This window comes from Emydura macquarii, unplaced genomic scaffold (genome assembly GCF_026122565.2).
Source record: "Emydura macquarii macquarii isolate MOO-44397 ecotype Brisbane River unplaced genomic scaffold, CSIRO-AGI_Emac_v2 contig_1644, whole genome shotgun sequence".
Taxonomy (NCBI): Eukaryota; Metazoa; Chordata; order Testudines; family Chelidae; genus Emydura; species Emydura macquarii.
This window is the reverse complement of record NW_027131781.1, coordinates 14,114,297-14,129,201: the sequence shown is the minus strand read 5'-3', so window position 1 is coordinate 14,129,201 and position 14,905 is coordinate 14,114,297. Positions and strand designations below refer to the sequence as shown.

General features: G+C 45.7%; 1 long non-coding RNA gene across 1 annotated transcript in view; it reads right to left on the bottom strand.

Moving 5' to 3' along the window:
• LOC137158330 (uncharacterized) overlaps positions 1-14,905 on the bottom strand; it is a 68,091-nt gene that overhangs the window by 26,454 nt on the left and 26,732 nt on the right. Inside the window, exon 4 of the long non-coding RNA XR_010921373.1 lies at positions 11,202-11,543. This is a non-coding gene — a long non-coding RNA (uncharacterized lncRNA). The remainder of the gene's footprint in view (positions 1-11,201; positions 11,544-14,905) is intronic.

The following is a 14,905-nucleotide window of genomic DNA, read 5'->3' as shown; positions in this document are numbered from 1 at the left end:
CTTCATTCACTACTCTGGGTACAGTTTTACACCATTCTAATTTAGCTGATTTTAGTGTAATTCTACTTGTGTATAACAGGAATAACACAGTAGTGAATCATGCCCAATATTCCTATAACAAAGTTGAAAACAGGCAAATTCTGTATGTCAGGGATTAATCAGGATGCAAAGCAGTCACAGAAACATCCCCAAATTTACCATGTGTGATTTTTTTAAGTAGTTGCCATCAGATTTAGTCAGATAGAAACAGGGGGGAAAAAAGTATATCTTAGAGAGACAGAGATAGGAATCCTGCAAAATTATAATGGCTATGCATAAAATTACCTATCATACTGTATGTGTTTGTGTGAATGGGGAAGTGTGTGTATGTTACAACTGGTATTTATATCATTCACAAAACATTGTGTCTAATACATTTGCAAATAAAAATCATAATATCCAGAAATAATGTAACAGCTATCTAATCTAGCTGTCTGTTCCTGGTGTTTCTGTATCTAGTCACCAGACAGACAGACTATATGGGTAGAGAGATGGAATTACAGAGAAATCAATAATCAGTTTTTTCCCATAGCTGCTGTGGGATTTGCTGTTTAAGAACTTGGAAGGGAATGAGCTTCCCATCCTCATAGATGAGCTATGGACTCTCCAGGAATGTGAAGCCCTGCGAAAAGTAAAGCCTCACAGCCATTCACTGTCCCATATCTGCCACGAGACTGGTGCCATTAATCTGATTGAAAAACCAATTAAATCCACAGCCAAAATAAGTGTCAGTCCAGCAGCAACATTTCCAGCAAGCCAAAACCAAAGGAAGCAGTTTTGTTGCCAGGCTCAGCCCTGGCTGTCAGGCCTGCAGGACCTGGGCTTTGTTTTAGGCATGTGGCGTAAACAGAATCCCACATTTACCAGGGAATTACCATTGCCAGGTCTTTCATTTACTCTAGTAATCAAGGCAGCTGCTTTCCTCACTGCCCACCGCTGGGTTTGGCATCTGATCACATATGACATGACTAGGAACCCGGGTGATTCTCCTTTCAGTTCATGACAGAAATGTGTCACCAACAGCAAAAGAAGAAAATAGTAAAGGCTACGGGCCAGCTCCTCGGGTGAGGTGAAAAGCAGAAAGCATAAGTCAGGCTGTCATGCAGCCTCTGTCTCATTACTAAAGGGGCAATGTGAATGTTCATCAATGGGGACTTCCCTTCTCCCTGTGCTGAGAGGCCTCGCAAATTATTGCCCAGGGTCTGACCTCCCTTTTCTAAGCAAAGCTGATGGAGAAATGGCAATAAATGGGCTCCAATGCCACCTGCCAGTATCCTGGATCCCTCCCACTCCAGTTTCAGGGTAGGGTGTGGGACAGTGACAGCCCTTGTTGCTCTGGTGAATGACCTGTTCCTGTCCATAGATGATGGGTGTATGTCCATCCTTATGCCTCAGGGCCTGTCTGTAGCATTTAATGCTGTTGATCTGGTCCCACTTCCTCAGGATGCTGGTGTTAACAATACCAGGAATTCTGGCAACAGCTCCGCTCCTTTTTCTCAGACCGAGCCGAGAGAGTTATCATAGGCAAGAGCACGTCTGCTTCCAAAATCCTACACCTTCCCAGTCCCACGAGGCTCTGTTCTTTCCCATCTCTATGAGAAACCTTTGGGAGAGCTACTGAAACAACACATGCTTAAATGCCAGCAGTACACAGACACCACACAACTCCACCTCTCCCATTCTTCTCCAGGAATTGCCAGACTCAGCAGCTGGGTGAAGAGCAACTGGCTAACACTGAGCCCAGGCAAGACTGGGCTGATGCTGGCAGGAAAAGCGTCACACTTTGAGGAATTTGCCTTCTCTCTAACACCCCCACCCCCGCCATCAAATAGTTAAGTTTGTCTAAAGCTTGGGGGTTCCTCCAGATTCCTCAGTACCTTTGGGAGCCCAAAAGACCGTGGCGGCAAAAAACTCACTTCCATCTATGATGGCCAGAAGATTTCACTCCATCCTATCAGACATGGATGTGGCCTGCTTGGGGATGGACTCTCATGTTCCATTCTGTCCAGGAATGAAACCTTCAACCCTTGAAAAAGCTCCGGCTGCTACAGAATGCATTAGTCTGTTTGCTTAGCCACACAAGACACACATCACCCCAGTGCTCCTCTCCCTGCACTCGCCCTCCCACTTAGTCAGAGCCTGGTTTGAGATTGCTGTCCTGATATTCAAAGCCCCCCCAAGGACCTGGCTCCTGTTAGGAGTAATCGCCTCTCCCTCCATGACCATGACCTCCCACAACTACGTTCCACTGGAGCAACGTGGGGGCGGCTTGTAAGTTTAGCGGAAGGAACTAGATCTTGGAACTCACTATATCAAGAGAGAAGAATGAGCACAAACCTCACCACGTTCAGAAGTGAAAGCAAAACTCCTTTCTTCATCTTGGCTCTAGCTCAATAAATCATTCACACACAGAGCCGGCTTTGCGGGCACATCAGATCCGTGACCACAGGTCTCTTTGGAGAGCCAAGGAACGTAAAGGAGAATCTCAGCTTTCATTCTTTTAAGAAAGCGAACGACCGGCCCTTTTTCTTGCAAACAGGGCCTTGAAAATGTCAGGCAATCCTGGAGGCCAAAAGCTTGTCCCTGATTTTCCTTAAATGCACAAGTTATTTGTAGCTCCATTACTACTGCTTCAAATTGACCTTTGAGAGCTCGCGCTAGCCATAGGCCTGTTGAGCTGGGATCTTCCCAAAACAGCAAGTTCATAGTTGTGGGGACAATGCCACCCCAGGGACTATTGGTAGGGCAATCCCTTCCCCACCCACTGCCTGTTGCCAAGTCTGCATCTCTGCTAAGCAGCTAGTGTGACCTTCGGCCACAAGGGTGGGTGGCTCAATAACAAGAGGCAGCACGGTCTAGTAGACACAGCAAGAGACCAATCCCAGTTCCAACCCTGACTCGCTTTGGTAGATCTCATAGACAAAACTTGACTACCGAAAGTTAGAGATCTAAATCCAGAGGTGCAGATTCAGGTAATTAACTTCACATACCCACATTTTTAAATGTTAGCCTCTGTGCAAGTTTCCACTTCTATAAACTGGGGATTCCAATGCTTTCCTACCTCTCCACGTCATTGTGACAACTAGGGAATTGATTTGTGTCAAATGTCTGGGTCGCAAAATTCATCTGAATGTCCATAAAGCCTTCCGGTGGCTGGGGACCCTAGCACCCCCAGCTCACATGGACAACTGTCCCTTGCACATTTTTTCTAAATGTTGACAGCTACGCACAGAGTCCAGCACAAGCAGTTGGACTGGGGGGCTCTTGGAGGAGCTTGGGAAGTGGGGGAGGGGCAAGACCTCAAGAACCCAGTACACCCAGAGTGCATCAGTTATAAATGATGATACAGAAATATTACCGTAGCACCTGCAATGTGCTAGGCACTGCCCGCGCATATACGAAAATACTGTCCCTTCCCTGAAGAGTCTACAGTCTAATAACAAGCATTAAACGGGGTTGGGGAGAGGGAGGAAACAAACGGTCAACACTTTTTGTTTCTGTTTGTCCCTATAACCATCAGCTATCTCCAACCTGGTTAATGTTTAGCAGGTAACAAGACAGACAGACATGGATCTTGAGGATGGGTTTGAAGAAGGGGAGGGCAGAGACTGTAGATCTGCTCAGGGAGGGTGTTCCACATGTGAAAGGTGGTATGGAAGAAAACCAGACAGTTGTGTGACAAGGGGTCAAGGCTGGCAGCGTAGGTGGAGAGGAAGGGAACGGGTGAGGATGCAACAAGATACAAGAATGGATAAGCAGGGAGGGTGGGGTTAAGTTTGGGGTGTTTGCCAGAGAATGATGGTGCAAAACTCTTCCGGCCAGCCCTGCCCAGAGCGGTGCAGTAATAATGGGCAGGTGTCCTTTACACGTGGAGGAGGATGGGGCAAAAAAAAAAAAAAAAATTGTTTCACAGGCTGACTTAAAAAATGCTAAGGCTGGCTCTGGTGTGGCTGGATCAAGAAATACTTACAGACAAAATAAATAGCCCTTCGGGATTTGAGGACTAGAAAAAACACCGCCTCAAACGTATACTTGGTTGTCTACGGTTCCAAAAGGCTGTTTTGGCAGCCAGAGCACAGAGATGCTCTAGTCACGTCCTTTCCTCTAGCCATGCCTCCTATACCGCGTGCTGTGTGGTGGGATAAAGTCCCTTCACCTGCTCTATTCCAGTTTCCCACGTGTGTCACAAATTGCAAAGGCCAGCCCTGTTCACACACCCATAAAGTAACACAAAAGCAAAAAGCCTTTTATGTTAATCAAGTTATTTCTCCCGCAGGCGAGGAGTGAAAGAGATTGTTCATTCTATTTTTAAATACTTGGGAGGTGCTCAGGTGCTGTGGTGATGGGGTTATAGAGGTACCTACATAGACAGAAAAGATTGCCAGTGCCTTTATTCCCCATTCCCCTCTCCCCTCTCCCCCCCGCAGAAGCCCAGTCACATTGTATGCTGCAGAACAGTGAACAGAGACCAGCCATTTCCTATCGTTTTCCAAGTCCAGGCAGCTAACCAAAGCTGAATGACTCTGCTTTGTAACATTTGAGAATGGAAGGAGGCTCTGGCAATCCACCTAGGTCTGAAAGCCAGAGTAACCTACAGATATACAGGGAAGGGTGTTGTACAGAAAGACTTATTTCCTTTTTCTTTTCTTTGCAAACGGATTGCAACCCCAACCACATGAAATATCAGTCTCCTCCCAATATATTTAGCTTTCTATGCACGGGCACCCAATTAACTTGATCACAAGTGAGATGAGTTTGATGGGTCTCATCCTAGCACCTAGTTGATAGCTGTCCATTTCATATGGCCTATCACCACAGCCTGGGGAAGGCATAGGACTGTACTAGCTGGGGTTGTGAGGAGTGAAGACAGAGTTCATTGGCAGAGCTGTGTGGGGTAGAGAAGTCCAGGACTGCAACAGCCAGGGGTGTAGCCAGTTGGGATAGGGATGCAATGGCAGAGATGGGAGGGGGTGAAGGTTGCACACAGCCTGACTCTAGTGTGTGCTATTAGCCCTTCATTTTCATGAGCTACAAATTCACTTCACTACCAATGATTTAAAAAACACATTAAAAGCAGTGGACAATAGGGGCCAGGGTAACTTATGCAATGGAGCACAGAGATGCAACCAAGGAACAGACAAAAGAACCCTCTGGCAGATGTACTAGGGATTTGGGGGTGAAAGAGCCCGATTAACGTGCCAGCCTGACACACGGCTGTATTAAGTGAGGAGAATTTCTCACCAGTCTCTTGAGGGTAACATTGTCTTTGTTCAGTGACGGCGTCTCCTCTCCTGTCTCTCACGCAGACCCCACTGCTGGCTCTGCACGCGCTCTCCTCACCCACTGCTCTAAGCAAAAAGACCTCACAGCCAACGTAGGGCCCATATAAAACAAGAAAGCAGAGGTCTGTCTTCCGGGTCCTGGCAGTAGGGAACCCAGCCCCATGCTCAGGCGCCATAACCTTGCAGAGCCTCTACTGCCCATGCGCAGGAGACTGTGAAGGAGACTATGGTGGCACAAGGTGATTCAAAAGCAGGCCTGCGCGATGCACGAGTGCACATGTGGAAGTACTCAGAGACACATGTGCTCTCATGCCTCCATGCATGCATGCGCGTGCCGTGCGCACACACTTCCCCTGCTTGCGCTCTTACAAAGGGTCATCCCAGCGACCAACAGCAAGAGCCACGCTGCTAAAAAAAAGAAAATGGACACAAAAGCCAGCCCACTCTCTTCAACCCTTTTCCGGCAAGTTTCACATTAATAACCCTGGAGAAGTTGAAACTTGCAAGCAAAGGATTGTGGAGGAGGGTGCCTTTTGTGTTGATCATTTAGAAAGTGGGGCGGGAGGTATAAAAAGCAGCACTGTTTGTGAGTAAATACAACAACTCCTTCCCTTAGGGGACTGTCCGTACCACTGGCCCCAAGCTCCTATTACCTAGAGAACTATCTGTGGTTCAGGCCTCTCTAAGAACACAGCCCTGGGCTTCTCCCCGACTGTGCTGGGAAGGGAGGAGCTGGAAGCGGCAGGTTCAGGTGCTAGCAAAAACACAAGCTGCAGCATTTTGGCATCAGTTTGCTGCCAAATTCTCCTTCCCTTCCCTCTCTGCCAGAGAAAAGGAAGGGAGCCCTGGCTTCTAGCTCTTATGTCCCCTCCTACTACCTCCTAACCCCTCAAAAACCTACAAAGACAGCTCCAAGGGGCATTTGCCACAGAGTACCTGGTGCTGGTGATTTCTTTTGCACCAAATCATGCAACTAGTAAAATCCCAGTCTCTTCCAAAACTTCCCCTGAGCCCAGGAAGCTGGACACATACACATAAATACACTGTAATCTGGAGAGGCCTCACACCCCACAGGAGCCAAGTTACCTAGTAACTGCCTTGCGATTGCGTCACGACAGTTATTCACAACCCTCCACTTCATCTCTGTGGGCAGCTGCATGAGATACTCATGGGAGTCATGAACACATCGGAGTGATAGGGAAAGGAAATGTGTGCCCCCCTCCTGCCCCACATATATTTGGGCACTAACTTGACTTAAACCTGTTCCACACATCCATTGTATAACAAAGACAATGCCGTCAGTTACCCGTCAGGAGCAAAGGGGCTGTATGAGGGGCTGGCACGGACTATTGTTAACTCCATTGTCCTGACCAAATTCTGAGTTGGATTAATTATATTCTACCTCCCTAAACAACCTGTGTGGTTTGATTCCCCTTTACTTCCTGTTCCAAACAGTTATGCAGCATTCAATATGGCCAACCTCAAGCTTTCAAAATCATGAGTCAGGCCACAAAAAAATTATGAGATTATTTTAAAATTATACGTTTTGGTTTTGGTTTTAAATTTGCCTCCTGGTTTCTGAGGCTTTAGTATACACTCACTTCATGTTTTCAAGCTTTTCTCTGCAACAATGATGGCTGGACCCTTAAAAAAAGGTGTGTGGCGGGGAGGGGAGAAGAAAGCTGAGATCTTCATGGAATTGCTTGCATCCAGGGGCTGGGGCTTTAAGAAATACACCAAAAATTATAGATTCATGATAAAAATAACAAAGGTTGCCCACACTGAGCATTGCCGGGTGCATGGGAGCTGCTGCATTCCATTCTAAAGGGGCCTGCATATCAGTGCCAGCTGGAGGAATGCCTCTTTGTGTATGTCCTGGCTACAGATGTATAGACACAGAATGGAAGGTGATCTGCATGTGTGGGTGTGAACAGAACAAAACGTTTCCAGAATTTACAAACAACCACCTTGCTGCAGGACAGCCAAAGAGTGGTGAGATGTCGTCTGAGCACATCTGTCTCTCTGCTGATCGGTCAAGTATTCCTCACTCATTCACCTAACGTGATTTGAGTATAATTAGCAACACAGCCTCTAAAAGAGAGAAATGGTATGTGCCTGCTGCATAAGATACGCCAAGCGGAGAGGACCAACAGTTTACATTAAATAGGGGTGGAAGGGAACTACCAGACTACGTGGTTCCCAATGGGAAGCACTTTGGCTTGGCCCTGAGTGGAGAAGTGATGGGGCTAGAGAAAAGGATGAGCTGCACCAGGCTTTGTCCTGACTGTCCCAAATCCCACTTCCATTCCCCTCCTTCCCCAAGGAAAGACTCTGGCAGGCCAGTCTCTCCACTAAGTAAGGTTAGATTTAGAGACAGGTGCTGACAGACAACTGTAGTGAGGAAAATCCTTAATTTAACCCAGAACTGACAAGCAGTGCAAGCTCCTTCTCACAAATACAAATCAATGTGCCTCAGCACAGGGGTATGAGGGCAGTTCTGTCGCTATGGTCCATTATTCAGTTCTGAAATTGCCCAGCCAGTTGTGATGGTGTGCGTCATGACCTGCCCACTAGAAATGGGATTTTGGACACCCTTCCCATTTGTGCAGCTTTGCTGTACAAACTCCATGGCTCTTTAAAAAGGCACCTTCGTTAGCAGAGCCCCAGGGAAGGTTCCCTCCATTCCACAGTCCCCATCAATGACAGCAAGCAGGAAATATTAGACACGGAGTAAAGCAGACACCAATGCATACAACGCGTGTGCAAACTCAGGTGGAGATGCACTGACACCTGTCATATGTAGGTTCTCACACACACACCCCTCACACATGAACCTGCTCAGCTGCGCACGCAACACTTATCACAGACCACGACGCACATGAATGTTCACAATGTTATGTGCATGCAAAAGAGCTCCGCACCAAGAAAAACTCACTCCTTTAAAACTGCAGCCTAAATCCTAAATAATGGATTTCTGGGCATGCATTAGAAACACAGACGATGACACTCTGAAGCTGGGCCTGGCAGCAGGTAGCTAGGCTCCTGCCCCTGGGAGTGTAGTATGTTTCCTATTTAGTTCATTTTCACCCTGCTAGATAGACAGCCAAACCCTTGGTAACCCAGAACCCAGGCACACATGCTCTCCCATGTGATTCGAGCTTCCGGGAACCACCATGACACAGAATGTGGATGTATAGGGAGGAATGAAGGGGATGATTATTATTCATCATAAACAGAGCCTCATTTCTCTCACAAGAGCATTATTCGGTCTTTAATTGGTTCCATTCATGGCAGCCCTTCTATGCCTTCCATAAGTGTAATTATGCCAGGCTCTCTCCATCTGTCTGGAGTCAGGAACAGCAGTTGTTTCTAGTGCTTATATTTTGAATCTATATTTTTGTAGCTAGATTTGTTAATAATAATAAATTAATAATTCATATCATTATTGCTGGACTGTTCTGAGCTCTCAGGGCATGAATTCTCCCCTCACTGACACCCTTTGCAACTCCCATTGACTTTAATGGGAGTTGAATTCACGTAATGAGAGCAGGATTTGGCCCTGGCTCTCTCCTGTCTGGGATCTCCATGGCATTGTTCACAGAAAGAGCCCAATATGTTTTCAATCAGTCACTCCTGACAGCTGCCTCCACCAAAGTCACTGACACACGTGCAGGCAGGTTTCCTCACAGGCACATGGGAGACATCTGAGAGGTTAGAAAATAGAGAGGTGCTTTTCCCCCTTCCCTCCCTCCACAAACTACAAAACCAAGGTAACATCAGTGTCATCTTTAAAAACACAGGCTCTTGAACTGCACCCAGCTGGAGTCCCTCTGATGGGGGGGGGTGTGAATGCCGGTTCCAATGGGTTGAGGCCCCGCTTCTTGTGGGGGCACAGCTTATACCTACAAAACCCATGTCCAAAGTTTTGTATCCTAAAACATGAACGGAGGGAACAAATCTAAGTTCATGTGCCATCAGATCTGCACCCGCCATCGGGCAAGCAGAGGCACAAACACTTATATCTGCATCTAGCATGGTCACAAGGAATCCCACCTTCTGAAAATGTTCCCCTTGTACAGCAGGTTATCTGAGTTCACTATGTTTTCCTTAGAGAGATGAGGCAGAGCTTGGTGGACCTTAACACTAAGGTGTTTGCTGGTTTTCAGAAAGGAGGAACCCACAAACAGGAACCCTGGGCAACTAGGCACCATCTGGTCAATGACGGCTCCTGACACAATGGCTCATGTTGGCATGTTTATGATACAGACCAGAGGCATATTCTCATTATCCCCATCAAATAATGTTATGTGGGATACAGAACAAGGCACCACAAGAAACAGATGGGAAGGCAGAGAAGAAAAGAAAATGGGTGAGACAGACCAACAGATTTATCTGAAGCTTAAGTCTATACCCATAAATATGAATAGATAGGTAAATAGCCATGTACACATGAAAATAAACAGTGGGAGCTCCAGGTACCCAATAATCATTCTTGTATCATTTTCAGTTCCTTTACAGCTTATCAGCAGCACTTTTAAATAAAACATTTCTACCAATAAGTTACACACATGTATGCTGTAATTCTAGCAATCCTAGTCAAGATCTGAATGACTTGACCAGACAAACAATTCGTTTTTACAGTTATCTTTTGGACTCCTAGTTTTTGTAGAGCACTGTCTCTTTGTGTTGGGTGGTATGCCCTGGAAATGTATTAACAATGCATGGCATTTGTATTCTGCATTACATACCTAAAGCATGGCTTTCAATTTTCCCCCATATTAAAAATATCACAATATTTGGAAGCCCCAAACTCTAGAACTCATAATAACATTATTGCTCCATTTTCAGAACATTACTGCAAAATACTGTAGTGTTTTTTAACATAAAGGACAGAAAAGGTATCATCGAGGATATATGGCCCCATTAAGTAGGAAGAGGGGGTGGAAATATGTACTTTGTATCACAGCAAATGAAAAAAACTGTTTTCTAAAATAATAAATACAAATATGATGTGGTTTAAACAAAGAGAGAAGATGAGGAGGGCGGTTCTCTTCCTCATTTTGATTGCTCTTTAGTAAATGGACAAATACTTTTAGAAATAAAAAGCATGGCATAGTTCCCGGCTCTTTAGATTTAATGATATGTATTTAAGTTCCTTTTAAGGGGAAAGCCTTCTGGAATCACTGAGGGAAAAAAATAAACAATAAATTGGTTTTAAAGGCTTTTGTTGTTGTTGCATGCGAGTCTAATGGAGGGGCTCTCTCTTTGTCACCGAGGGGCTGGCTGGGCTGTCGGAGACAACTTAGACAGTGAAAAATCACGTGTGGCCTGTGAAGAGGTAAAGCGAGGAGCACAAAACAGCAGAATATTGGTGGGTCTCACCTTCTCCCTCAGCACAAAAAATAAAGAAGTGAATACAAGGAAAATGGATATTTTAATCTGCCAACAGAACAGCAGCAGAAATGGTTTATCTCAGTATATTGCGAGATCTATGTGCCAAATCCCTGATGGGTTGTTGTTCCACCCACCCCACCCCTTTTATATGTCATTAAGGATTTTTCGCATGCAGCCGAATGGGCAAATGGAAATCAAGCATTTGTTCCTTTCCTACCAGCTGGATGAGCACAACACGGAGAATGGGAGCGGGCACACAAAAAACACAGGGCAAATTAGGAAGTATGTTAATTCAATTAATATCACATAGGGGCTGGAGGGAGGGTGTACGTGCAGATTTTCCGCCTGAGGAAGGAGGTGGCAGAGAAAGAACTGGGGCATGCCAGCTCCAGTTATTGTTCTGCCTTCATTGGTAATTAACAAGATAACAAGGAGACGGGCGTGAGGGAGGTAGCATGGTAAAGATTAGGCAGCTCTGCAACCTACCTCGTGCCAATGCGGCCATCTTACAAACAGCACTTGATTCCATCAAAATGGCTTCCTGGCACCTAGCAGCCTACAAACTGCAGCAAAAATGGCCCGGTGTGGCAGAGTTCGTCTTCGCAGGGGCTGCCCTTCTCCCTCTCTGCCTCTTTTTGTCCTCCTCCTCCAGCTCTTGCTCGTTGAGGGCCCCACGCTGCGTTGATGGTCTCAGGGAGAGGGAAGAATACCAGAGGGGACTGGGAAGGGGAGGTTAACCGGGGAGGAGCGACCCTCCACCTTTCTCTCCTGCGCTGCTTGTGCCGAATAGGAAGTTTCTTATCTTTGCTGCAGAACGTCACACAGGCTCTATGCAGGAGACAATAAGGCACAGCCATTACTCACCGAGAACTGTACATGGGCATAATGCCATGGTTACACACAGAAAGAAGAAAACAGATAATCCCTGTTAACTGATTGATCACTGTATTGCACCCCATGGCTGCAGCCCCTCAGCATACGGGATTTGGGCAAAACATACCCCTTTTGCAACAGGCTCATCCTCCCACCAATGCTCTCCTCTAAGACAGAAATGCAGTGTTTCCCTTGTTTTGCTCAGAGGATGATGAAACCCCCAAGCTGCCTGCTCATCCAGCTGTTTATTGCCGGGCACATGACTCCACCAAAGCCCTATCACTCAGGATATTTACAACTAGACTGGACAAAGCACTAGGAAACATTCCGTATGGAACAACCTTGCAGTGGCGATTAAGGAGGGAATACATAACCTGGGAGCGTCCCAATGCTAATGCCTAGGCTACAGCCTATTGAAGGTACAGAGATGCAGACATCTCTTGCAACATGCAGGACGTCCAACTCCTTGTTGAGCCTGAAGACCTGGCTGGATACACTTGGAACCATGCACTGCATGAGTTAGTGTTGGAATCTGTCCCTGTTACATAGGAAAAGAATGTTTCAAACAGAGACAGAGGGCCTGAATTTGCAGTTCTTGGGCAGTCAAAACTCCCACTAAAGTCCAGGCATAAAGACTACAGGATAGGGCGTATACTGCATGTGTGTGACACAAACACTATACCACAGATTCACACATACTTAATGTTATTCTGCACAGTACCATCTCCCAAAATATTTTTATATAGTAGAAAGTCCAGATATAGGGAAAAGTGGTAGAGCTGAGAGCTGTCCAGCAGGTCATTACAACATTTTCTGCGCAAGATTGTGGTCACAAGAAAGGGGAGTTCACATTTCTACTATTTATAGAACGTAAAACCCTGGCCCCTATGATTTCAAGACTAGGCTTATAGAAATGATGGCTGTTATGTCAACATAACTTTCTTCTAGGGTCAAATCCTATAGTGCTTTTTTCCCCCCACTCAGGGCTCATTTAGAACCTTCTCAACACACACCTTCACTCGGAGTAAAATTCACCCCACAGCCAGGGGTCCTCAAACACCATCTAAGTTCTTAGCATGTTATGTAGGTGTATGAAATGCCTTGCACAAACTCTTTGCTATGGGATGAACTTTACCATCTCCATGACATTTTTACTGTATCCGGAGTCACAATTCAGTGTAAGTGGGAGCAGGATCAGACCCCTATTTATGCAGATGGGTCAGTATTTTCAGCATGCTGCAGAATTTGTGAAGGCATTTGTCTGTACATGCAGAATGGGTAATGGCAAGTCCAACAGCCCATTTGCACATGCATTTACCAGTTTTGCATTCACAGACGTGGGATTTTGCACACATAAATGGATGCACCTACACATTTACAAATTTAGCTGATCCATGTTTAAAGACCTGGAAAGAATATGAGCTCTGCTGTGTGGATAGATTTAATATTATTAAGTACAGACATTCTCTCTCTCTCTTTTCCTTTAAAAACCAAGCCAGTTAAACACAACCCACCCCAGCCCTTTGGTAATGCAACATTAGTGTCAAAATAAAAGAAGTCAGAAAATGTAAACGTTAAGGTTACACCAGCCACCTTGCCCTTCCCAGAGATTTGATGATATAGTCAGGAGTTCCTAAACTTCAAGGGGGATGGGAGGGCAAGGTTTAAATAGCAGAGACTTCATCTTAAAGAGAGGTTGTCTCATAAACATTGCCCTTCCCATTCATCATTGAATACCATCCCTGAGACAACTACAGCAATTGCTTACGTGAAAGGCGACATTAGAGAAACGTTTAATGTATTTTTAGCTTCCGCAGGACAACTGACATGCTGAAAGTTAGGCACGTGCTTATATACCTTACTGAATCAGAGTCTTAACATGTGCACAGCTGGTAGTTCTGTAAGGGGCTGGTGATTATATATACACAGATATAGGGTGTTCTGTGCCCCGTGTACACCTTTGCTAGGCAAAGGGGCAGATGGCTAGCTCTTATACCCTGGGCTCATCTATATAGGAATTTAAACTGCTCTCATTACACAAATAGTTAAACGGCTAGAACTCTGTGTGGACACTCTGATTCCAGAATAAGAATGGCTTCTTCTGGTTTAGCTTAAACCACTTCCAAAAGTGATATGGAGTCCAAAAGACTCCACATGAGGAGTCCTACCAGTATAACTATAACATTTTAAATTCACATCCTGCCTTATACTGGTGGAACTTCCCATGCAGGCATGCATTTAGAGTCACCCTGTTGTACTTAATATAACTCTGGCTCTTTCACAATGCTGAGAAACACTGTTACCCCCTCCTTTCTCTTAGCACTAGTCAGAGCGGGTCTGCCAACCCATGGCTTGGCATTGTGATTACCCAGTGATCTGTTTGAGCCTTCTTTTTAAAACCGGTGTGATGTCTGTGCACATTTTGTGTGTGTGTGGGGGGGTGTGTGTGTGAAATCTTCATATTTCAGAATGAAAATGTAGGATAAAATATTGAAGGGCCTCAGTGTGTGTGTGTGTAATCATAGAATCATAGAATCATAGAGTTGGAAGGACCTGTGTGTCAAAGCAGGACTAACCTCTGCTATATCATCCCAACCAGGGCTTTGTCAAGAGCTTAAAAACCTGTAAAGTGGAGATGTGTGTGTAAAAAACTTTTTCCTAATGTCCAACCTAGACCTCCCTCCCTGCAACTTGAGAATCTTCCACCACCGAGAACAGCCTGTCCTCCCTAGAGGTAGTTAAAGGCCGCTATCAAATATTCTTCTCTTTTGCAGACTAAACAAGCCCAGTTCCCTCAGCCTCAGTATCATTTTTGTTGCCCTCCGCTGGACCCTCTCCAACTTGTCCACATCCTTTTTGTATTGGGGGGCCCAAAACTGGACACAATCTAAATGTCACCAATGCCGAATAGAGGGGAATAATCACTTCCCGTGACCTGCTGGCAATGCCCCTCCTAATGCAGCCCAATATGCCATTGGCCTTCTTGCCAGCCAGGGCACACTGCTGACTCATATCCAGCTTTTTATCCACTGTTACCCCCAGGTCCTTTTCTGCAGAGCTGCTGCCCAGCTCGTCGGTCCCCAGTCTATAGCTGTGCATGGGATTCTTTCTTCCTAATGTGCATTCTGAACTAAGGACAAGAATGTCACTGAACTGGGAATGCAATGGTGGCTGTATGTCTCTCCAAACGTGTGTTTGCATGTGTTCGCACATGTGTTTGTGTACAGGTATGTTCACATACATAGATGGCATATATCTAATATTTATACAAACATAGGTATTCATCTACAAATGAAAATACAGCCCTAGTCTGTTCC